Source organism: Acanthochromis polyacanthus, chromosome 22 (genome assembly GCF_021347895.1).
Source record: "Acanthochromis polyacanthus isolate Apoly-LR-REF ecotype Palm Island chromosome 22, KAUST_Apoly_ChrSc, whole genome shotgun sequence".
In the NCBI taxonomy this organism is placed as follows: Eukaryota; Metazoa; Chordata; class Actinopteri; family Pomacentridae; genus Acanthochromis; species Acanthochromis polyacanthus.
The window spans coordinates 14419923-14445329 of NC_067134.1; the positions used below are offsets into that span (position 1 = coordinate 14419923).

The window sequence follows — 25407 nt, forward strand, 5'->3', positions numbered from 1 at the left end:
GAACCACCAGGAAACCCAATCTGCCTCCCTGTGTCACGCGGGAACGATAAGTATATTTCCCAACGTCAATTCTGGTTAGGTGCACCGTCAAAGTCCTGAAACCACAGAACCACTGCGCGCTTCACTGAAATTAAGACGCCTTTTTGGCTCGTGAGAAAGGATTGTATTGAACTCATGTTTGGAGTAAAAATCAGTTCCTGGAATTGTTTGGTTTTTGGAGGGGAGCATGTGGTGCAAACTGCAGCTGTGCGTAATGGGTTTTTAAGGTAACAGCGTAATTTGCGTGTGTGCTTTCTGGTTCAGTGAAGTAGGTGAACACAGTGCAGTCTAGCACCACAGTCACAGGTGTTTTGCGACTTAGAACGTGTCTTTGTCCCCTGCTGCTCCTCCTGTCTGAGGCATTTTGCGCTACAGGTGTCTAATGGGACATGGCGGAACTGTGCTTTTAGTGCGTGATTAAGTCTTGACTGTGAGAGGGACCTAATCTAATTCAAATACGTCAGAGAGGAACCAAACGGCCTACTGACCTGCATGTGGAGAGCACCCACACATGCACGGGCTCTCCACCCTTGTTTCTTTTCAGTGCTTACTTCACTGCTAATTGAGCGCCTAGGATTTATTTATTTTTTGACGGAGATAAATCAAGTTGTAAAAGGGGAGTAAATCAAGTGTTCTGTTTACATCATCTGTTTTACCAGAATGAATGAACTTTGAGCACATAGTTGAAGCTGTTCTCCAAGGCCATTTTCAAAGTGTAAATGTCTTGTTCAAGGGCATTTGAATGAAAAAATATTGCCAAAAAAATTACTCTCCGTATTTATAAAGACAAAGTAAACAACATGCTGTAACAACAGTGGACAGATGGATGTTTGTTTGCCAACTGCAAAAGATGTGTTTGAATGGTCCCTTCTCACTCTGTGCTTTGAACAAGTCACAGTTTTTGCATCACATTAAAGCACCACACACAGCTGGTACAATGAAGTGTTAAGATGATTTATTGATCTGTTCAGTTTGATAACTACAGCTTATCTGGTGCAAAGATCCGTCCTGTGACCTCCTTGGTCTAGGACAGTCTGTCTAATCATTCGTCCACTGTCCTTGTATCAGCGCTCCATCCATGGTTGACTAGGAGCCAGTTTTCTCAAACAAACCCTGACAGCTATTGCCACATTTCATTCCTCACGGACGATGCCCCTCGACAGAGGGGACACTCATGCAGGGCATTCTTACAGTCAATAGCTAGCTCCCTCAGAAATTGGCATGCATAATATTCTCTGCTGCTCTCGCTTCCGATCTTGTCATAACCGTGTTAGCTAATCCATTAGGTGAGTGTGATAATGGGAGGTTGTACGTGAGACTGCAGAAGTGAGAGAGAGAATGTGTAGGAAAGAAGTTCTTCTGAATTTCTGAGACAAAAGAAAACAACCCGCCTACCAGAGGGGTTCAGTTTGTTCAGTTTGCACAGGTTGACTTGGCTTGCGTACAGCTAATCCACTCCGTGTTGATCCATGTGCCTCACACTTTGGTTTCTCCTCCAGAAAGCTGTCTTTTTTTGGAGCAGTTTGTGTGGTCAACAACACATTCCAGGCAAAAACTGTGCTGCATGTTCACACGCGGCTATTGCAGGAAGTTTATGTGTCTCTGTCTTAGTGGGGTTATGACATATGGTCCAGCTTTAACTCACTCTCTGTGGTTTCACACCCCTAATTGGCACATGAGGATGCAAGCAACTGGACTGCTGACATATTTTGGAGAACATTATGGCAGTGTCTGTAGTTAAATGTAGCCAGCTGGTCACTGTGTCTGTTTTATTGTTAGTAAGATTAAAATTTGGCTGCATTTGTTGACTTTGTAATTAAAAGAGCAAGGGAATTTTGAACGAATTGCACTTTCACTGAAGGAAAACAATTACTGTAATTCGGAGGACAACATTCTTTCTTGCATCAGCAGAAATTTGGCGAATGCTGCACAAATTTATACCAATTTTTAAACTACATTTTTGCTATAATATTGAGTTAAACATCTAAAAAATAACTGGAAATCCTGAAACAACTTAATCTTGTGTTATCAGCTCACATTTTACAATGTTCATTTTCTTTCCATTAATAATGTATGAAAGGAAAAAATAAAATCTTGGCACTTGGTTTGCCGTTATTTTTTCACTTGTCCATCAAAGCCAGAACTATTTTAAGAAGACTTTATGGGAGTCTAAATGATGTACTGGAGGCAGCAGCAGTTACATGTAAGGCTGTTCTGATTTTTCGGACTCTGACATGGGCCAACAGTGGGAAGAAACCACTAATGAGCCTTAGCTTTTTCCTGAATGATCCAGGGATGACCTGTTAGCCTAGCGCTGCAGCTTAGCTGCGCGGTGCTAAGCCTTTATGATTTCCAGATGTGCAAGCTAAACAGCTAGATTGTTTCCTCCTCATCCTTTTGCAAACAGCGGACCGGAAGTGGTTACAGGCTAATACACTGAGTGAAATGTGCTGGAAAACTGAATGAGGCTTATTATTGGAGTCTATGCATTGTTCAAACATGCAGACTTTTTAAGGTTTCTCCATACCTTTGTAAGGGCTTTTTCACCGTTGCATGTCAATGTGAGTGTATTTTTTAGTTCATCTGTCAAAGGTTGGATGCTAATGTCATTGAAATAAGTCTCCAAGGATTCAGGGTAAATTGCTTGTGAGGGCTTGAAGGTTCTTAACTAAACCAGAACATCTCTTTACCACGTTAGTGTCTGCAAGTTTCTGCACACATGTGGATGCTTGGATGCATCTGTGTCTCAGAGCAGTAGTTTCAATGAATGGAATATCCCAGTTCATTGCAACTTCACGCACAGCAGCTCTGTGAAGCCAGTGTGAAGCACAGAAACAGATGGAAGGCATGAATGCGCCGATGGTACATCTCGTTCCTTGGAGTCTGTTTTTAACTGGACTGCACGAACACAGCAGCTGACTGTGTGTAGTGGATGCCCTGGCTATCTTCCAGGAAGGGTTTTTACTGTGACCACCGCCGAATGTGTCTGAAGAAGGATTTAAAAGCATGTCTAACATCCTCTCTCAGACATGCAACAGACAAAAAATGAATAAATATGCGGGATGGAATTAAATCCACCAATAAACTCTGTGCACCCACTTTGGCTTTAAAAATTGTATTTACTCCTCTCTTTATGTTTTAAATAATTAGTTGATTGTTCCATTAGTTGGTTAGTGAAATGACAGAAAATATATTAGAAACTATTTTGATTATCAGTTGTTTATTTTTTATACAAAAGGTAATTTTTATATTTTTTTTTACTTAAAAAAAATAATACCTGAAACGATATAACAAAACTGCCTAAGATTTAAAAAAAAATGCCCTGAAGTTGACACACATTCATATCTGCCTCAGCACGGATTGTAATTACTTTGGTGACTGGTAACTGCAAATGCAGAGTTATCATCAGATCAAAAAAAAAAAAAAAAAAGGAAACAAACTTGGAAAACAACTCATGTGTTTAGTTTGTGTTTTCATGCTAACAGACAAAGCTAAGATTGTGAACTGGGTGAATATGATACCTACTTAAACACTCATTGGCATATTTGTTATTGCAGCCTTCAAATTGAACTTAGACATGCAAAATTGTGTGTTTTAAGAGATATCAGCTCTAAGTCATGTGAACATTGCTGCTACCAAGCAACAGCAACATGGATGTGACCATCAGTTACTGGAATTCACCCAGGCTAACTATTTAATGAGCTGATAATTAATGTCCGAATACCACCGTCACGACCGAATATTAGGGTATTTGGATATTCGGGTCCAACCCTAGGATTTACTTTTACATGGTATCTCTGCTGGCGTACTTGCCAGACAAGCTAACGTTGGTTTGAAGCTGCAGCATGCCTGTCCATGAATTTTCCATCTGTGATGTCAAATCTAAAATCTTTCCTCATATTACTATACAGTTAGTTTAATGTCACAATGACTAAATGCTACTAATAATTCCTAGTTTTTCAATCACTTACATTCATTGTCTTTTCAGACTTAATATGTAGCAACAGCAATATGCCAGAGCTGCAATAATAAATTGAGCAAACAAAATTTTTTGATAGATAGTAGCTTCTTTTCCTTGTCTCACATCATAGTATACTTTTGGAATTTAAACAAAGCAAACCATCTCAAGGACTATATGACATTGTGTTGTTTACGTTTTATGGATCAAGCAATCAACTGATTTAATAAAAAAGAAGCCATATGAATTAATAATTTAAAAAATCATTAGTTGCATTCCCTCGTGGTACACTGCTGTGTATCTCTCATTCACAAGTATTCTCCAGCCTGGACTGTGTTGTTTTGAAGCGCTGGCTGTTGCCCACTGCTCCACTGGGATCATCAAGGGCCCCTCTCACCACGGCAACCCCTGCCATGGAAACCAGCCCCTCAAAGGAATGACCCTTTTTTGAGTCGCAGTGTGAAGACCCTCTGTGTGGCTCTGCCTCGCCGTGTAGTAAGAGGATACAGACAGGAGCCTAGAAAACACATTCACACATTTTCACTTTTTTTCTCCTCTTCATTGTGTTGCTTTTCCTTGCTTTTCCATCCTGTTCATTTTGACATGGGAATCCCCTGATTGGAACAAAACCTTTGACCCTTCAGCACGTCAGACTCATCTGACATATACTATTGCCGGTATATGTCTGTGTTGAGCGCTGTCCTCCTAAAAGCACGGACTCTCTCCTTTTTTCGATTTAAATGTATTCCTCCTATATTTTATGCCAATCACTAACCAGGATTAAAAAGCCCTGAGGAGCTGTGTATTAAAAGTGGGTTGGGGGGCCTGGACTCCCTTAGGTCACCTCGTTAAACCAAGAAGCATAAATTTTGGTAGAATAACGAGGCATTAGCTTTATTTTGGAGCATCAACAGATGTTTGTGAATGGCCTCTGGGGAAGGAGAGGGTTGTTCTCCACCACAATGAGCTTTGTCATGTTTTTTTTTCGTGAGGAGAGATTTGTGTTTGTGGGCGCCACTGACCCTCTGTGGCTGGTGATAAACTGAACAACTTGAGCTCGCAGGCCCAGATTTTCACGTGGTAAATCTGTGATGTCTAAAGCTTGAAGCTCATTCTAATTTACATGATCCATCTGTCAAATCATGCAAAATTGTCTGCTCTGGTTTCTTCTGATAGATTAATGGAAAGACTAATAATTCTAAACAATGCCTGGCAGTTACTTTTTTTGGCAGCTTATGACACCACATTGTGTGTTTAAAGTCATAAAAGCAAAGTTCTTTTAACAACGAGAACATTTTCTGATGGAAATATCAATAAAGCTTAAAACTTGTAAAAGCGTTTCAGGAGTTGTTTTCCATAATGTACAGCCTTGTATTTAATATTTGAGTCATGCTCTGTGTTTTGCCATTTATATTATACATATATAGTCCCAGTTTCCATATAAAACTCATATTCAATGTATTTTATAGATTCTACAGCAAATGCAGCAAAAATATGTTCAGTTTCTGGGTCTCTTAGGAGCAGCAAACCTGTCGTCTGTGTTTTACTTCTTCGTCTAACCTGCCAAGTATTTTTCATGCAGCCAAGATTTTACAACAGTAAGGGACAAAATCCTGCTGTGCTGTGGGTCTATTGATTATATGACATGATGTTGTACATTTATCTGCCGTGCTTCTACCATTTACTTGTGTTGTCTTGTGCATAAATGCCATTTAAACATCTGAACTCCAGCCAGTAGTTCAGCATTTTTTTTGCTGTTTGTGCATTTTTAAGTCCTGCACATGTATTGAAACAGCACAATTATGAAAGTAGAGAAAACTTCAACATGTCCTTCAGGCATTTTGCTGCTTACATTTGTTATTTATATTCATTTTTGTCGCCTATGTTGTCTGTGTTAAGACAGCCGGCAGTTCAGAGCAGTTCAGTTTTGTTTGTTTTTTAAATATAGCTACTGGAAATGGTTTATGTTTGGCAAATTTCCAAAAAAAATAGGCCATGAATGATTTTGATGAAATTTCCAAATTTTAAGCTTGGATTTTGCTTTCCTAGCTGTACCAAAAGTCACGTGATTACTTCAGTGACTGTGGAAAAGTTGAAAATCCAACAATCCTTAAAGTGTTAGCAGTCTCCTTCTTATGGCATTTTTTATTTTTATTATTTAAATAACATGCCTCTTAAACCAGCCAGTATGCTTTGGAGTTGAAAGAGTTAATGGATTGTTTGTCAGTTCTTGTTAGGTTATAAAACCATGAAGCTTAGAAGTATGGTTGCATCAGCAGTGCACACGTGCAGCTCATTGTTGATACCAGCATGTTTTCTCCGACTATGTCACCCAAGTCCAAACATTGCAGACTGGAGCTTCAAAGCAGCTTTACTTGGTACACACGTGGACAAAATTGTTGGTACCCCTCAGTTAAAGAAGGAAAAACCCACAATTCTCACTGAAATCACTTGAAACTCACAAAAGTAACAATAAATAAAAATTTATTGAAAATTAAATAATCAAAAACAGCCATTACTTTTGAATTGTTGATTAACATAATTATTTAAAAAAACAAACTAATGAAACAGGCCTGGACAAAAATGATGGTACCTCTATAAAAGATTGAAAACTATTTGACCAGAGTGACATGATTAACTCAGGTGTGTCATTTAATTGACATCACAGGTGTTTCCAAACTCATAATCAGTCAGTCTGCCTATTTAAAGGGAGACAAGTAGTCACCCTGCTGTTTGGTGAAAAGGTGTGTACCACACTGAACATGGACAACAGAAAGCGAAGGAGAGAATTGTCCCAGGACATCCGAAAAAAAATTATAGACAAACATCTTAAAGGTAAAGGCTATAAGACCATCTCTAAACAGCTTGAAGTTCCTGTGACAACAGTGGCTCATATTATTCAGAAGTTCAAGACCCACGGGACAGTAGCCAACCTCCCTGGACGTGGCCGCAAGAGGAAAATTGATGACAAATTGAAGAGACGGATCGTTGGAATTGTATCCAAAGAGCCCAGAGCAACCTCCAAAGAAATTAAAGGTGAACTCCAAGGCCAAGGTACATCAGTGTCAGATCGCACCATTCGTCGTTGTTTGAGCCAAAGTGGACTTCATGGGAGACGACCAAGGAGGACACCACTGCTGAAAAAAACTCATAAAAAAGCCAGACTGGAATTTGCAAAAATGCATGTTGACAAGCCACAAAGCTTCTGGGAGAATGTCCTTTGGACAGATGAGACCAAACTGGAGCTTTTTGGTAAGGCACATCAACTCTATGTTCATAGACTCAAAAACCAAGCATACGAAGAAAAGAACACTGTCCCTACGGTGAAACATGGAGGAGGCTCAGTAATGTTTTGGGGCTGCTTTGCTGCATCTGGCACAGGGTGTCTTGAAAGTGTGCAAGGTACGATGAAATCTGAAGACTATCAAGGCATTCTGGAGAGAAATGTGCTGCCTAGTGTCAGAAAGCTTGGTCTCAGTCGCAGGTCATGGGTCTTCCAACAGGACAACGATCCAAAACACACAGCCAAAAACACCCAAGAATGGCTGAGAGAAAAGCGTTGGACTATTCTAAAGTGGCCTTCTATGAGCCCAGATCTGAATCCCATTGAACATATGTGGAAGGAGCTGAAACATGCCATTTGGAGAAGACACCCATCAAACCTGAGACAACTGGAGCTGTTTGCTCATGAGGAGTGGGCCAAAATACCTGTTGACAGCTGCAGAACGCTCATTGACAAATACAGAAATCGTTTAATTGCAGTGATTGCCTCAAAAGGTTGTGCAACCAAATATTAAGTTATGGGTACCATCATTTTTGTCCAGCCCTATTTCATTAGTTTGTTTTTTTAAAATAATTATGTTAATCAACAATTCAAAAGTGATGGCTGATTTTGATTATTTAATTTTCAATAAATTTTTATTTATTGTTACTTTTGTGAGTTTCAAGTGATTTCAGTGAGAATTGTGGGTTTTTCCTTCTTTAACTGAGGGGTACCAACAATTTTGTCCACGTGTGTATGTGTCCCGATGTTATCTCTGACATTGTCATGTCTAGAGTCACATCAAGCCCGATTGCCATCTCAGACTTGTTTTTGTTTTGTATTTCTTAGCATGACACATGCACTGAAACTCTTCTAGAGGGACTGCAGTGAAAATATCTGACTGAGGAAGAGTCTGTAATTAGCTGTTTGTCTTAAAATTACTGCTGTTGAAAGCCACCAGCTTTTCCCAGCTCCTTTGTCTGCACGCCGCAGGTTGGCAATTATTGATTTTGTCTTTCCAGAGCCTCCTTTTCCTCAGCTCACCTATCCCCCGTAGAGAAGCAGGAGGAGCGGTGGACCCCCGTGGAGCTGCATGTCGACATTCAGATGCTAATCCTACGCCATCTGCTTTCCACCACAGGGGAAGGTTACATGTGATGCTTTCCTGTCCGTGGCTGCCATGGGTCGGGGCGAAAATCCCCAAACTGCTTGTGCCTTGAGGGGCTGCCAGACTGATTGCAACGTTTGCACCCTAATCATAGCAGACTGCACCCTGCCTTCACCCCCTGTTTGTCCCCACAGGGGTCATTGACAAAGAAAGAATCCGTAGAAGTTTCCTCCTCTGTCCAGAGGCAATGGACCCTGGCATAATAGACCTTTTTTTTCTGCATGACCCCTCACATCGCTCGGTCAAAGAGCCTTCCGGCCAGATGAGTTAATCACTGCTGCTGCAGCGTCGTGGGCTGTTCAAAACCACCAGGCTTCTTACTGATCAAATGAAGCAGATGTGATTTACACGTAACGTCAGAAACGTTGGAGTCCGGCTCCCACTCGTTTGAGTGGGAACACTTCTCATGTCTTTTTTGTGGGTTTTTTTTTTTTTTTTGGAGAGTGGCTGCACCTCAATTGGTGTGTGGGATTGTGCTTGGATTTGCAGCTCCAGGATGACATAATAAGAGTAGATTTTGGCAGTCAGTGCTGGAAGTTCCTCTTCATGGTTGTAGCCAGTAGTTAGAATCCGATTGTCTCTTGAATCTTTTATGTTCTGTTAAGTTTCTGATAAAACAACTCCTCTCATAGAAGAAACAAAGTGTGTTTGCTGAAAATGTCTGCACTAAAATGGCTGTAATAATTAAAAATCCTTGTATGTTGTAGTTGAACGGTGAAGTTGGTATTTGAGGTCCACTGATTCAGCATTTTTCTGATTATTGGTATGTTTTTTCTTTTCTTTTTTTCTAACTATTCCCAACACATTAAATTAATTTCATTTCATTCATTTTCAATTTCGCCTCTACCGAATATCTGTTATTGCTCTCCTAGACTAAGATACTAAGAGGTATCAGCCCTGAAACTAAGTATTTTGGAGCTTTGTATTGAGAGACAGCAAACTACTTTGTTCCAAGAGTTGAAGTCCTTTTTGTGACCGAGGCAATGATGCCACTTCCTTTTGAAAACCAGAAACTGGTCATTTTCTAATTAGAATAGAAGATATTAATGGTCTTATATAGTAGATATTGACAAAAATTATCACATTTTTAAGGCTAAAATATGCTTAAAAAATTTGTATGAAGTGTTATCTGATTGTGACTACAATAGCAGGAAGCTTCAAATTTTGGATTGTTGGTTTCAAATTGGTACAGAAGTTGTATCCTCAGCTATGATTCTTTTAAAGTGTGGGGGGAGTGGTTTAAGGAAGAGACAAACTGAATTCTATTTAAATGCAGTCTTGTATGAGCTTAAATCAGAGACTTTGAGTGATCGCACAAATGACACAAAACATCTAAAAACACAGTTTAGCAAAGCTTTTCTTCATGTAAAAAAGAAAACAGTTTGTTCTTCATGAATGCAGTGTACAGCTCAGTTCAACCCTGAGCTTTAACAAATAAAGAATACAATTTAAAAATAAAAAACGCACACAGTATCTGGCCTATCTTATCCTTTTCCACACCCACATCAGATGAAAACTGAGCTGATACAAACAGGAAAGCAAACCCTTCAGATTGTTGACATCCAGACTCCTGGTCCCAGCAGACTTTATCTCTCCATGTTCTCACCACTAATTCAGCACATGAGTTTTAAAGGAGAAAGCATTTCATAGGCAGCAGCTTGTATGTTCTCAAGCTCAGCTATTTCCTGCTCTGGGCGGCATCCGACATGTGTTGTGATCTGACCCACAAGGCAGAGCTGGAGATTCAAGATGCTTCAATCTTACATCCACATCTAAAACACAATGCTCGGTCCAGTAGAGCCTGTCCTACATCATTCTGTCCGAATGAGGCTGTTTTTTGTGTGTGTGAAGCGTTGCTGTACATTGAGTGTGTGTCTGCATATGTGTGTCTGGTTGTGTTGTAAAGCCGAAGCGACACTCAGTCAGTTGCATTGAAGAGGATGTCACAATGCTGCAGAGCTGGTGGTGGCAGCTCTGTGGATGCTGATGATGCACTGACGGATACCTGCACAGAGGTTGAGTCATCTACCTCTGTGGCTCTCTGTTACTGCTGCTGGATCATCACTTTCATCAGGAATAAATAATAAATTACTCAGTTGATGCAGGGAATGTTGCATGCTAAGGGGAATTTTAGACGCCCAGTTTGTTTTAGAAGGTTGAACTTTTAGGATTTACTGTTTCTAGTTTAGTTTTTCCTCATGCATCAGCACTGTAACACATAAATGATAGTCATTTGATTTCAATAGGGAATTATGTTAGGGTAATTTATTAGGCTTCTCAAATTTGATGATTTGCTGTTGCGTTATCGAAGTACCTTCTGAGATTTAAAGTGCTGGTTCGAAAACTTTTAATTTGCACTTGTATACCTATAGACATCTTTTTTTTGATGTTTTAACTGCATGTGAGTGACTTTGATCAATAAGACTGATATTTTCTGACATATACAACAACAAGAAGTGTCTTTTAGGCTTTAAATTAACCAAAAAAAATATCAAGCTAGTTTCTTGTTTCAATTAAACAAAGTCCATTGAATCTTAATCTGTGATTCATTACAAAAACAGAAGGTTCTTGTGTTATTAGTTGGGGAACGGAGGTGTTTGTCTAATTATCACTTGTAAAACTTAAAAGCATGAGTTTATTTGACAAACCGTACAACGGATTATTCACTTGTCAAATTAGGAACAGTTCTTTGAGTGTTTGTAAAGTGACAGTCTTTTCAAGTTTGTCGTTTAAATGAAAGTCTTTTAAGTCACGATCTATTCTGGGAAGAGTTAACATGATGTTGATTCAGTCTGTGACCCACAGATCAATTTGCAGTTTGTAAAATGTACAAGGAGGCATTCCAAAAAACATGCTGTATAAATTTAATACAATACATACTGAACATTTCATGCTGTTGAAGTTTTACGCTAACAGCACTTTACAGGCAAACAAGAGTTCACTTTAATTACAAAAGTAGTCACAGTAAGTGCAGTGTATTTGGCGGTGAGATTAGCACTTTGCGGTGTTGTTCAGAACAGCAGCTGGCATTTTTGGACAGCGGTTCACTTTCTAGTATTGTAGGGAGCAGTGGAACAAGAAGAAGCTGACAGATGAAGAGTTGCACACTTCCAGCTTCTCAGATAGGGAAAGCTAACCTTTACTTTCACTATGCACTGCTGCATGCAGCTTAAATCAGATCCTGGTTGCTCACAGAATGATAGAAAAAGCTCAATTTTTGCCAACCTTATCTTTATTGATATAATAGTAGTTGGTGGAACCAGAATTGTTTGACCTGTAGTGTCAAGCCATATTACTGAAAAATAGTCTCTCATCTTCGTGTGAAATTTTGAGATGGATAAACTCAAGGCATAGACTTTTTGTGAAATCGCTTTTTACTGAAGTTCCCTTTGCTTGAATTTTCTGTTTTTTATCTCGTGGTTTTTGTTTCATGGCTTCATTTGTGTGTTTTTCTTGAAGTGTCCAAAAAGAAAGCAGCAGTCAAATCTGCTGAAGGATGTTTTGAATCAAATTTTTGTGTAAATGCCATGTTTGTTTTTTTAATGATTAGGCGACAATTGTGAAATCTTAATCTTGTAGCTGTTTTTGTGACACATTTTTCATTCATAGTGATGGATTTCCTGGCAGTTAAGAACAAACAGTATTAATATTCCAGCAACTTGTTGATTATATCTTCAAGACAGAATTCAAAGGTACCAGATGCTGCATGCTAATAAGAACTCTGCTGAAAACACCACAGCTTTTAAAAATGTTGAATACTGTGAGACTGTGACTTTGGCGTTTAATTTCCCACTTCATCGCCTCTCTGCCAATATTGAGCTTCGTCACTGCAATCCTTGGATCTTCCTTCATTATTTAACTTTGTTTCCCAATGGAGCCGTAGCCATAGTGACTCATCTTAGTGTCATGGAAACAAACTAGTATTCTTGCAGCAATTGCAGCAGCCTCCTGAACCCCACATCAACTTGGAGCCCACACAGCATCCTCAGCTGTGCACTAAAATATTGACTAGATTAAAGCTTGACTCAGATTGAATTTAATACTCTAACTTATTATTGCTTTATTTATTTTTTGTGATTGATCTTGTATGTTTATGAGACACCAATTCAGAAAAATTTCAGTATTGGTTGCCCTGAGACCTGAATATTGGCCACCAGATGATTTCCTGAAACCCTCAATGGGTATAAACTGAATTCATTTTCATGTTCTGAAATGGGACACAGTGGCAAATCTGACTTTCCAGGGGCCACAGAAATAATCAGAGAGAGTCCTGAGCTGTAGCTGGACCAAAGGTTGTAAATATCCAGCGAGCTAATGACGAATGACCTCATCCTCGAGTCCCTCAAGTGCAGGAAGCCATTATCGCTTCACCGCACCAAACCTCCTGTCAGTGCATTATACCTGAGGTGCTGCTCTGCTCTTTATTCTCACTAACTGCGGATTGTCTTCACTCCATCTTATGTTGTTAATGCAAACTGGCAAGTGATTCCCAAGCCGCACCCCCCTACCCACCTGACCATACCTCATGTGCCTGCTTCTGAGGGCTGAGGATGTTATTGCCTCCCCCCACCTTGTCTCTCCCTCTAACCACAATATTGCTGTATCAATTACACTAATAGCCTGCACTCAAGGTGAAAGCCTTGCCGAGATACTTCCTGGCGGCAGAGGAAAGAAGTGCATTCAACGGCCTGTGCTTCCTATTTAAATGCAGCTTAAAAGGCAGTTTGTTTGAGTTAATAGTTATGTTGTTTCCACTACATTATCGCTAATCCAGGCGCTTCCAACACCACTTCTGTGATGTTCTTGATCCCTTGCTTGCATTACCGTTGTTCATCTTTAAAGGACCATACCAGCATTTTCACAAGTTGCCTACTTCTAATGTGATAAACATTTTCAGATAAACGTTGCAGTTTTAGATGTGTAGCCTGTTCCTATGAGGCCACGCAACCATCATTTTTCATTAATTCCTGTATAAAAGGCTCTCCTCACAGTACAGTGATCACCTTTTGCCTTGCTGTGAAATTCCGCCTTAAAAGTTGAATTTAGTTAGCTGAGTTTGAGTTCATTTTTCACATAATGGCACTGGTTTATACTAAGCAATGTAGCAAGATGAGAAGAATAAATGTAAGAAAGAGGAGAAAAATGAATAGAAGAGCCCCTTCTGCTGCTTTTCAAATCACAAAAACTTGACACACAGTCAGTTTTTCCAAACACATTTAGAATTTAGCTTTAGAGTTGTTGGTTTGAAGGTGTTCTTAATAACGAATCAACAGCTGCTGTATAGGACAACTGTTGACTGCGAGTGTCATCTCATAATATCTCATATTTCCTCTCTCTTTATTAATACTAATAAACTTTACTTCTGTAGCACATCTAACTATCATGGTCACAAGCTGCTTTTCAAAAATAGCAACAGTGAAACAATAAAAAGGCAACAACGCATTAAAAAGCAACAATAAGATATTTGAAAAGACATTATGAATTGTTGCACACATTCTGTGCAAAGGATGAATTTGAATTTTCCTGTAAAAAAATAAAAAATAAAAAGGAATGCATATTCTTGTTTACATATGCCTGGCCTAAATGCATTTTTTCTACTCCCCTACATCATCAACAGAGTGCAACACTAGCTAACATTAGTTTAGAAATGGATTCCATTCCCAGCACAAATCCAACTCTATGTCTACACTTTGTTTTAATGCAATGCCACCCCAAGAGAGTCGAACATAGTCTACAATCTCAAAAATATTGTAATACTATAATGTGTAACTTCTGCTAACTCATCTATCAACTATCACTTACTTATGGAATAAAGTCACTTAGCAACTACTGGATTTTCTGGCTTTGTTATAGAAAAATTTTGGACCTCAGATTTGGCCCTTTGGGAGTCTCCTGTGGTGCCACAACATTGGTAGCAGATACCTTGGCCAACATTTAGAGCTCTTGGTTGTGTTCCTCAAGCGGTTTCTTTGTGGTGTCCTGTTGCCATTGGATAGATGTGGGTGGGTACTGTGACAATGTTTGCGTGGGTGGTGCATGTGAAAGCCAGGATCCAAGTTTTCCCAGCCGAACTGTTCTGTAGCGAGATGATCAATGTCACCTGTCAGTGGTTTTAATGTTGTGGCTGACCGATTCGTGTTGAGAGCAGAGCCCTTAAAAATACGGAGCAAAAACACAAAACATATCTTAATGTCAGTGTGATACATGGGAAAGATATGAATAGAAATGCATGGAATGGTGGAAAAATAGCACCAGTGATTCTAAGATCCAACAGAATGGTTTGCCAAGTAGTCAGCTCAGTAAGTGGGCTAAAACATGCAAAACCACTCGTATGGCTCAATGGTAGTCACTGAGGATTTTGCTCTCAATAAAAATAGATGTCAAAACATAGCACATTGTTATTCATTTATCATGAGGGTGGTGCTTGCAGTTTTCCCCATTCAATGTAGCCAAAAAATCAACATCATCTCTATTCCTGAGCCTTCTGCCATGACTCATTCTTGTTTGGGCAATGGGAGGAGGGAAAAAGTGCCAGTGTGCTTGTTTTGGATGCTTTACTGACAGGGCGGGTTCCCATGTAGCGCATGAATGACAGAGCTGCCCCGTAAGACTAGACAGCTGTTGACTCCAACTCGGGGATGTTTTTGTTTATCATTTATCAGTGTTAGCACTCAGGCCAGTGACCCGCCAGCTCAGGATGTGGGTTGTTTCTGACATATTTTGAATGCGATTTGGCACTTTGCATGCAAGCGTTCATTTACTATGTTTGAATCCACAACATATATATATATATATATATATATATATATATATATATATATATATATATATATATATGTGTGGGTGTGTGCGCGCAGTTGCAAGGTTGAGTTGTGACATCCTCCTTCAACTGCAATAAAAGTCCTGTGCAGCTGGGCCCCTCCACCCCGCCTGTTTCTGATGACTTCCAGAAACTTCCGCTCTTCACTCAGTCTCAGTGACACGTGTGTCCACTCTCCTCCAAGCCTGAGCGTCACAGCCGGGCTTATCTTCTCTCTGGAGAAACAATCCAACATGTGGACTGGAATATTTTAGAGTCACAAATAGTCCAGTGTCATCTTTCTAGATGTTTCCAAGAGCTTGAAATATGTGGATCACTGCAGCTGCATTGATTGTAAGTGTAATTCTAAATAGGTTTCAATGAGTTTTGTATTCAATTCAATTCAATTCAATTTTATTTATATAGCGTCAATTACAGTCAAATCGTCTCAAGACGCTTTACAGAACCCATATGCCTGACCCCCAGAGCAAGCCCAAAGGCGACAGTGGCAAGGAAAAACACCCTTTTAACAGGGAAGAAACCTCGAGCAGAACCCGGCTCAATATAGAGGGGACCCATCTGCCTGCTGGCCGGGCGGGTTGAGATATGTGATATTATTAGGGCTTAGTATCAATCTAAAAGTTTCAATACCAGTACCAATACTGATACCTTCACTTCGATACCGGTTCCTAAACGATACTTTTTTCGATACCAGTTTTACAATATATACTCTAACAGAATGAAAATTGCATTACACATTACTTTTCACATCTTGAGTTTAATTTTCCAGTGATTTCCAGTGCAAAAGAACATTTGCAAACAATGTACAGCTCAGTACATACTGAGCCACCTTCGCCCCCGGATCCTTCCCGGCCGACCCGGAGCCGGTCGCGGGGCACCGCCGCGGAGGAAATGCGCCCGGCGGGAGACGGCCCGCACCCGGGGAGAGGTCCCGCAAGGGGATCCTCCCGCACCGAGCGGCCGCCACTGGCCCGCCGAGTTGAATCCCCCTGGCGGACTGCACGGACCCCACCCGTTTACCTCTTAACGGTTTCACGCCCTCTTGAACTCTCTCTTCAAAGTTCTTTTCAACTTTCCCTTAATGTACTTGTCAACTATCAGTCTCATGCCGGTATTTAGCCTTAGATGGCGTTTACCACCCGCTTTGGCATATACTGCACCGCGCACTGTTGCTGTCCATTTTACAAAAGTAGAGCCACGTTTTAGACCTCAGAGGCATCTTTTCCTACTTCGACGACACGCTACACAACTGCAGTAAAGTCAATGTACCTAACGTGAAACCTGTCTTTGATTTGGGGGGCGGGGGGTGGTACGCCACAGCATGTTTGTTTTTCTGGCTTGCCGCAATCACGTGTAATGTTATAGCCAATCACAGGTTTGCTTTATCATAATCACGTGATAAGTACCGGAACATGGAATCGAAAGACAAGGCTTATTTTGATACTCATTAGTACCGAAACATTTCGGTCGGTGCCATTCAAGAACCGAAGTTCGGTACTCAGCCCTAGATATTATGAACATTGAAGTCTATTTTTGCCTGAATAGTGTGTATTATTTTGGAAGCAATTTAGTATTTTGTCTCCCAATACTGCTCCAAACAAATGTGCGATCACTGCTGTCACTTATTTAAAATTAAAAAAAAAAAGATTAATGTCAAGTTTTCTTCATCTTGAACCGTTTTCATCTCTCCACTGCTGGAGCGTCAGCAATCTAAAACCCCAGCGTCTGACCATTGGTGGCAAGGTCTCAGTGCCCCCCTGCGTAGGTGCTAATTTAGAACAGATGGCATTTAGACAGCAAAGGTTCGGATCGCCCATCAACAGGAAAAAGCTTTGAAACAGGGGCATCCCTTCTACAAATTACTGTAATTTACCTTTCTTTGCTTGTAACCTGCCCTTTCAATGATCCTCAGAGAGATGGCATTATAAGAGAGAGACTTGAGGCAAATACAAAACAGCAATTGGAGACAGTACAAGGAATTATGTTTACTATTCTGGCACCTTTGATTTATTGTTTCTTTGTCATTTCCATTTAGTTTGCTGTTTCTGTGCATTCTGTGGATGTGGGTGCAGCATCTCTGACCTTTGGAGTCTGATGAATTGTTTGCTTTGCTGCATTTAGACATCCTGCAGGTATAGACAGGGATCATACAGTCAGAGCATGCAAACAGAAGAGAGCAGCCCCATCTCAGTTCGAGAATGAGGTTGAAAGAGAGGGTAGTTTAGACTCATTATTCTGTCAAATGTGAACACACGGTCACGATCGACATATTTTTTGACTAAATGTGACTAAACATTCCTAAGGATGGCATCGTTTCCCATTCAGAAATCACCAAAACATATTTAGAAATGTATAATGTGCCTTAGAATTGCCGTGTTTTATTTTTTTTTCCATTATCAAGGTAATCCAGAAATAATCATATGTATATCCATTGGTGCACTGCAAACTGATAGGCTGTTGCCTAATTTGACACACTTTCAAAGGTTCCAGTTAGGAAAATGTAAGTAAATGTTGCCTTGTCATAGATTTATTGGTATCCATCTATGTAGTTCCTGATATGAAAACTTTCTTTCTTAAGAACATAAAACAAAAAATGGTCTTATTACATATGTTGTCCAGTAGAGCAGCTGTCTCCATTGTTTGCAATACTGTCAGTATTGTCTGCAGCACATGTAGCAGAGTACGCATCACAGCTGAGCAGGCAATGCTGTGAAGTCAATTTTTTTGTTTTATTCCCCAAAAAATCTGTATTGTCCCAAAAAATCCATTATCAGTCAGGCTCTGTAAAACTTGTTTTATTTTAATAATTCCTGATTTTAATAATCAGTAAATGTTGCTACATTAAGCAAAACTGGCAAAATATTTGATGTCTAAAATCTTAAACTTCATGATTTGCTCCTTTTCTGTTGTGGTTGTTTAGGTCAGACTTTGGGCTTTGGAGGTCCGTGTACGTTGCCGTCATTCTATTTTCGATTTGGGGTCAAAACACCAAAAACGGATAACGGCCGTTTCCCGTTTTTCGTTTTCAAAATAAAAATCAGAAAACAGAAAACCAATCCGTTTTCCAATTTTCTTTTTTCAATAAAAACGGATATCAAAAACAAATTAGAAGTTAAATTCATTTTTTGATGTCCGTTTTTTTAACTACACTTTTGCAAGACAAACATCAGAGAACAGAATATTGACCGTTATTCCATTTTTATTTTCCCAATAAAAGTGGATAACGAAAAACGAGTTAAATTTCATTTTTTGATATCCTTTTTTTTTTTTCACCAAGACTTTGCCAAACAAACATTAGAATCGAAATACGACGTTTTCTGATTTGTATTTTGAAAACGAAAACGGGAAACGGTCGTTATCCGTTTTTGGTGTTTGGACCCCAAATCGAAAATTGAATGACATCGATGTACACGAACCTTTGGATCCCTGTGTTGTAGGCTTTTCTTACCATGTTCTGCTACAATGCTATTTTCCTGTACTCAGTTCTCCTGTCCTGCTTTTCTCCTTTTTCTACCAAGCGAAGTTTTACAAGGGGAATAGAGAGGGCAGTGTTCCCTGTGAGTAAAACGTATGTTGTGATTTTTCCATGGAGTAATACGGGACCTCGTAGCAGTAGCCTGTGTTTGAGTTCAGCCCAGGGTGTAAGGCTGACTTCAAAGTCCACAGCTACACCCTGTGGTTAGTGCAAAGCCAGGCACATGCAAGCTGGAGTGTTCACACACACACAACCTGGCAGACAGTTAATATATACAGCACACACTATATTGTACACCAGGCACACGCCCTCAGACAGGCAAAAACTTATTTAAGCCTATAAAAACAGTTGACTGGCTTCTCACCCATGAATTCCCCCCACAGTCTGAACATCAATCCCCATCTACCCCACCACCCCCTTCTCTTGCTGTAAAACATGCAGTCCCTCCACTTCCTCTCTTTTTCTTTCTTCTCAAATCACATCTCCGTTTTAACGGGCCTCTCAGAGGCATATTTCACGTTTGAGGAATTTCCTGTTTTCTGCTTGCATCAGAGAGGAATGACAGTCCAAGAGTAGCACACACAGGCCATCTTTAGCCTGACAGAGAGGAAGGGTGTTTGCATAGTTGCATATATACTTGAGTGATGAGACAATATTCACCCCTGAGAGGCCCGTCTCTCTGGGTGGCAGAGAGAAAAAATTATGTCCTATAATCACAGTCCGTCATAATCCAGTGGTGGCCCAGTTGTTGCACAAGATGGGCACTGGACATTCCCGTAGCACTTCTGTTACTGCTTATGTTTTACATTTTGCCACGAACGGCAAGCCGGCCATTGAGTGATGTGACGCTCTCTCTTGGTAAATGGTCCGGCTGATATTTGCTCTTGGCAGTTGCAGAACGAGGAAAGCTGCACTTTTACAAAGCACTTAGGTTTTTATGCACTTGAGAGTTTTCCACGAACCTTGTTACAGTCACATTCTCTAAATAATGATGAGCAGCTGGGTTGTCGATGTACCTTTGATCGGGTAATTGTATCAGTATAATAAAGTCACAGTTTCTTTGTCTCTGAAACATTAACGGAATTTTGATTGTGTGTTATTCTACTCTGACTGTAAAGCAGGTTTCTCACCCTATTTGTAAAGATAAAGTTTATATAAAGACATATTTTGCTATTTATCATCTGTTGATTAAAGAAATGTGCCTGCATACATGTGAAACCTTAACCTCTTAGTGAGAAATAATGAAGTTGCAATGCATGGCAGCAAGAATGTTCTTTGTGATTCAACAGAAGCAGATTTTCCTTATACACTTCTCTTCAGGCCAACTAGATGAGTAGGTTCAGGATCCTCAGGGATGCCTTAAGGACACTGTATTTTGAGACAGAAGCTTAAAGGGTTAAATAGCTTGTAAACGGACAAATCTCCCCCTCAAGCTGAACCGAATTACCTTTTAGCTCTCTTTGCTGGTGACTGAAACTGTGATTGTCAGCTTTGCTATGATTTATGCTCTTTAAGCTTAAAGAGGGACTGCAGGAACATGCAGAGACAATGGTGCTGCAATGGCTCTGTTGCAGAGAGGCGACTTTATTGCTCATAAAATTTTGTACTCACAAAAGCTTGAACTTAACATGAAATCACACTGGAGGAAAAGGACACAGAAATCAAATTTGGTCACCATAGGGAATAGAGGTGAACAATTAATCAACTGAAAATTGCCAATTTGAAAATGATGCAATTAGCAAATCACAAAGGCTGCAATATATAGTATAAATGGTGTGACTGTTAAATAATAAGGCTATTGCTTTAATCCAGTTGTATTTATTTTGAAATGATTGGAATGTTCTTCTTGTCTATTAACATATATAGTAACATATACTATGTGGATTGAGTGACATAACGTCTGTGTTATTATTTATTTTGCAGTACGTTTGACCAAGGGTTTAAACAGTATTGGCAATAATTTTATAAAATATTCAGTTCAATTTTGTCATGTCGGACATTCACGCTTTTGTTAATATCTCTTTTGAATCTATTACGCAGTGAATATGATTTTAAAGCATTATATCGCAAATATAACTGCAAAATGTCAGAAAAATAGCAATTAGAGTTTCTTCCCAACTATGTGCCACTAGTAGAAATTTCTGATGGCTTGTTGTGTGAATCATGGTGTGTAGGTCAGACATAAAGTTGTGTACATGGCTCGAACAAACTGAGGAGTCTAGCTTTGGCAATGAGTCATGCTGTTGTGTCTATATGCAGAAGGTTCTTAGCGGATGGAGAGGAATGAGCTCCTGTGTCTGGACGGTTGCTCTGAGCTGACTCACCTTTGACTCTGATATTGGTGGCGTCCTGACACAGCAGCAGTAGAATGCCTTGACAGAATCATAGATCTTTCCGAGGGGAAAAAATAATGAAATAGGCAAATTGAAAGCTCTATGTCAAAATGAGACTCAACAAAGACACTTTTGATCCAGTGGAGGAAATGTATGGCACATCATAAGACATGATTAATCTGGTTGTAATTTGATGAGTTCATTCTGACAGATATGGCTGCTAACCTTTGAACGGACAGCCAGATCAGTGCGGATTTGGGTAATTAGATTTCCGTGGTCTTAAATCTATTTACTATTTGTTTAAACAAACAGCAAAAACAAGCAGATGCTGCTGTATTTTTCTACTATTTCCATCCAAATGGAGCAAGTTGTTGTTGGAATTGGACATCAGCCTGGAAGGAGATTGCTCCTGTGGTCCTGTTGATGCTAGCAGTGATCCAATCCTCAGTCATTACCACGCGTCTGCCAGTACGGGATTACTAGGTCCATGTCTGGGTGAAAGTATTAAGCATGGGTTCACTGTATGGCTCACAGTTATGTGTGGCAGTTAGGGAGGAAGCATATGAATGCAAAACCATGTTGTTACACGTTCCTAAAGAGTAGTTATAAGATCATTAAAGATGGTTTTTTCAAAGAAATTTAACTAATGGATCTTTGTGATGATCTGCAACTAACAGCTAAAGTAATGGTGTTTTTTGTTTCCTTTTCAGTTAAATCAGTTAAAGTTACATCCCACCAATTTTATGTAAGAAGATCAGCTTAAACTACATGGTTAGAGTCAGAAGTGCTAATGGATTTTTGGCCAATATTAATTATTGTGTGTGTGTGTGTTCCAGTTTGTGTGCGTGCATGTGTGCGGTGCATGTGTAGAATTATATTCAAAAGTGAAAATGGAGGGGTTTAGCGACCTTTCAGCAATGTATTTACTAGTTGGTGATTTACTATGAAATAAAATTGACTCCACCCCATTGGCTGTCGTGCTACATGTGCTGCAGACAGTGTTGTAAATAATGGAGCTGCTCTGCTGGACAAATTATTGTAATGACACCATTTCTAAATGACCTCTTTCCGTCTTATGCTTTCTAAAAGTACGCTTTCATGTCAGAATATGTCGGCAACATATGCACCTATATCTTTGTCTCTGACAGACCAATATCTGCCACCGATATGTTGGTCAGGCTCTAGAGAAATTGCCTGCCGAACCCGGAGAGAATTTTTCTACTATGTCTTCTGTGTTTGAAAATGGTTGAAATTTCAGAACTTGGCCACTGCTGCATTTAATTTTTTCAAATCTGCTATTTTGATATATTACAGACTTTTATTAGAAGTGTAATAAAAGTACACTGGGAATACCCCTATAATCTTTATTATATTAATCTTGATTAATCTTTTAGCTTGTATTCAAATTTGAAGTAGTAAGACGGCTTCCCAGTGGCATCAGATTATCTGACTGAAAAGACTTGTTTTGATGCAGAGCTTTGTTCCACCCTTTTTGTCTTGTTGCAAAGTACCCAACTCAATCTTAATCAATATCTGCATTCATATCAACAGCTGTCTGCTCTGCTGTAACTCACAGCCATTACATAACAGAAATAGAACTGGCCCCACAGCTGTAATTACACTTGTGGTTTTAATGGTGCAGAACTACCAAAGTCACCGCTGCTGCCTCCACAAAACACCTGCAGTAAATTTGTCCATTCAGTGAAACCCTGCTTGTGCTACTGCCGCATTTCCAAAAAAGCTTGAGTCATGCTTCTGGAAGAGGTCCTATGAGGTGACAGCTTGGAAGGCTACTTTTTGGATATGACGATAGCCCAGAAATCTGAATATACATGAATTCCGGTATTAGTCAGCATCTGTTTGTTTTCTGGGAAAGCAGATGATGCTTAAATTTGTTATGCTTCACACTGCAGAGATTTTGCTTAGAGTGCAACCTTCCTCAAAGGCTAATCCAGATCTTTCTCTGTGTATGTGGTCAGCTTCCAAAACAGCAGGTGTTTGTTTTTAAGGAGACTAGCCGCGTCAGAATTAAAACTGGATGAGAGAAGGTACAGGCCTCTTTTATGCCTTATTTTTGATAATGTCGTTGTTCATTCTGGCAGGATATGTATAGCTTGGGGACTAGATACAGGGCAACTTCATCACTTGGACTTTCTTCATTCTGAGAAGACACAACTGCTGATGTAGAAATATTCTGATCAGCGATGAAATCTCCCGTCTAATCTGGATGAAGGGGTCCAAGGGCAGATTACACAGAGACCGTGATGATCCACTCAGCTAATCCTGATCATAGTGAGTTTTTCTGTGTTCCAGTCTCTCTGCAGGGGGTGCAGTCACAACGAGATCACTGATCAACCCACACCTGCACTACAGCAATGTACTTCAGGATGAGAATGACATACCTTTCAATTTGGATTGGATGTAGGACTTCACCATGAGAAGAAAATATCCTGTGATGATCAGATCCACCTATTTGATAAACAACTGTCTCAAAACATGATTTAAATATCCTGAGGACACCCTGAACTCTTGCATTGATGTCGTCTGTGGAACAAGGGAGTTGCTGGTGTTTAACTGTCCATACATCCTGTTCTAAACCCAGGTATACAAGTGATGTGTAATTGGCAGCAGCGAGTTTAGCCTGCCGTGTGTCTGTTGACAGTTCAGTTGTGGCAGATTGGTGTTAGCAGGACTAGCATCTGCTTTCTGGGAGATTAGATGTTACTGGCTATGCTAGCTGCTCTGCAGCTCAGGTCAGGCCTCGGTCTCTAATCAGCACTGGCAATCAATCTCCCTAAAGGAAGCAGGCGTTGACAGGGCTTTCTGAACCTCCCTGAGCTTTAGTTCTCTTTGTTCATGCCACCCAACCTCCACAGGTTTTCCTTATTTTACATCTTTAGTCTCGCTTCCTTTTACACAAACATACATGCACTGGCATGCTGCTCGGATCATCACGAGCACTCAGCCCTCTCAAAAACTGAAAACTGAACATTATCTCATAATTCAGTTTGACACCAAGATTAGTTTCCCGCTGCATTTTAATGTCCCATTTGCTTTCTTAAACTTCATCCAGTCCTCGACGCTGACAAGGTTGATTATAGTGTCGCACTGATGGCTCTTTCTGCCCCGTTACTGGGCAAGCTAATGGACTAAGAAAGGATGTGGGAAGGAGGCAGGCCTGGCTTGTTCTTTGCCCTCTCTTCCTCTAATTTTTTTAAGTGGTTTTGGGAACCATATGACTGTATCTTTCATGATTCAGTCTCACATCACCTCACTGGTCTCCTTAGGGCTTGGCGACCAATGTCAGGGAGTGTCTCTTGACATCAGTCTAGTCACACTGGTTTTCTTCTTGTGGCTTAATTTACTCGCTACTTAAAGGATAGGTTCAGACTTCCCACAGAGCAGCCTGAGACCTGGAACATCAATTATTTATTTTATGGTTGAAAATTATTCCATTGTTAAATAAAATTGTAAAAACATAGATGCTTAAACGTGCTTTGCCACTTTTGGGCAGCTAAAACGCACTAACCACAACAATGACATGCTAATAGCTTGTGAGGTTGTTATGGCAATAATGTTGGCATACACTTTCCTCTTTGCACAACAAGATACAAAGCTAAATTAGCATTAATACAAAGTTGTGTTTCTGGCCATTAATACAATCTTGTTTTAGCTTTATTTTGGTCTACACCAGTTCCTAAGGTAAATATTCGGCTCTTCAGTTGGTAAATATCCCTCTGTGCGTATGAGGTACTTGCAAAATTTCTGCATCTGCATGAGATTTTTTTCCCCTGAAAAATAGCTACCTGTTAGCTGTATTTTGTTTTTGGAACCAAAACAGTGGAACTATGGAATGACAAAACAACACAATGAGCAAAAAGATAATCAAATTCACTGCAGATTCTGGTCATTTTTTTGTTCCTGACACATTTAATGATGTGTTCATACGTAACTGCACTATAAATTCCTGCACCTTACACTTTGCTTGTTCCAAATTTGTTTACTAGCTTGTTTCCTCTCAGCTCTGTGTAAACACAGCCTGCAGTTCATCTGAAAAGTCTCAGAATTTTTGCAAGGTGACTGTTTGTGGCAGATGATTCACTAATAGCTCAGACTTTATTGTGTTTTAGAAAATTGGGTTAATGCAAATGGTTAATTTTTTTTCAAATTTTTAAGTGAGAAATGTAGACTATACTGATTTTAGTGGCGTGTCATAAATTTTAAGCTTGGATTTGGTTAGGTCTTTCAGTGAACAGGGCATTCTTGGAATCCTGAATATTCTGTTTCTAGCTCTGATAAATGGTGTAATTTTGGCCTTTTTTTTTAAATAAAAGAAAACTTGCTTTTCAAAC

The 25407-nt window shown here is 39.9% G+C and overlaps 1 protein-coding gene across 7 annotated transcripts in view; it reads left to right on the forward strand.

Annotated features, from left to right (window-relative positions):
• LOC110959803 (microtubule-associated protein 2) overlaps window positions 1-25407 on the forward strand; it is an 84094-nt gene that overhangs the window by 2624 nt on the left and 56063 nt on the right. The gene's annotated exons all lie outside the window — the stretch shown is intronic.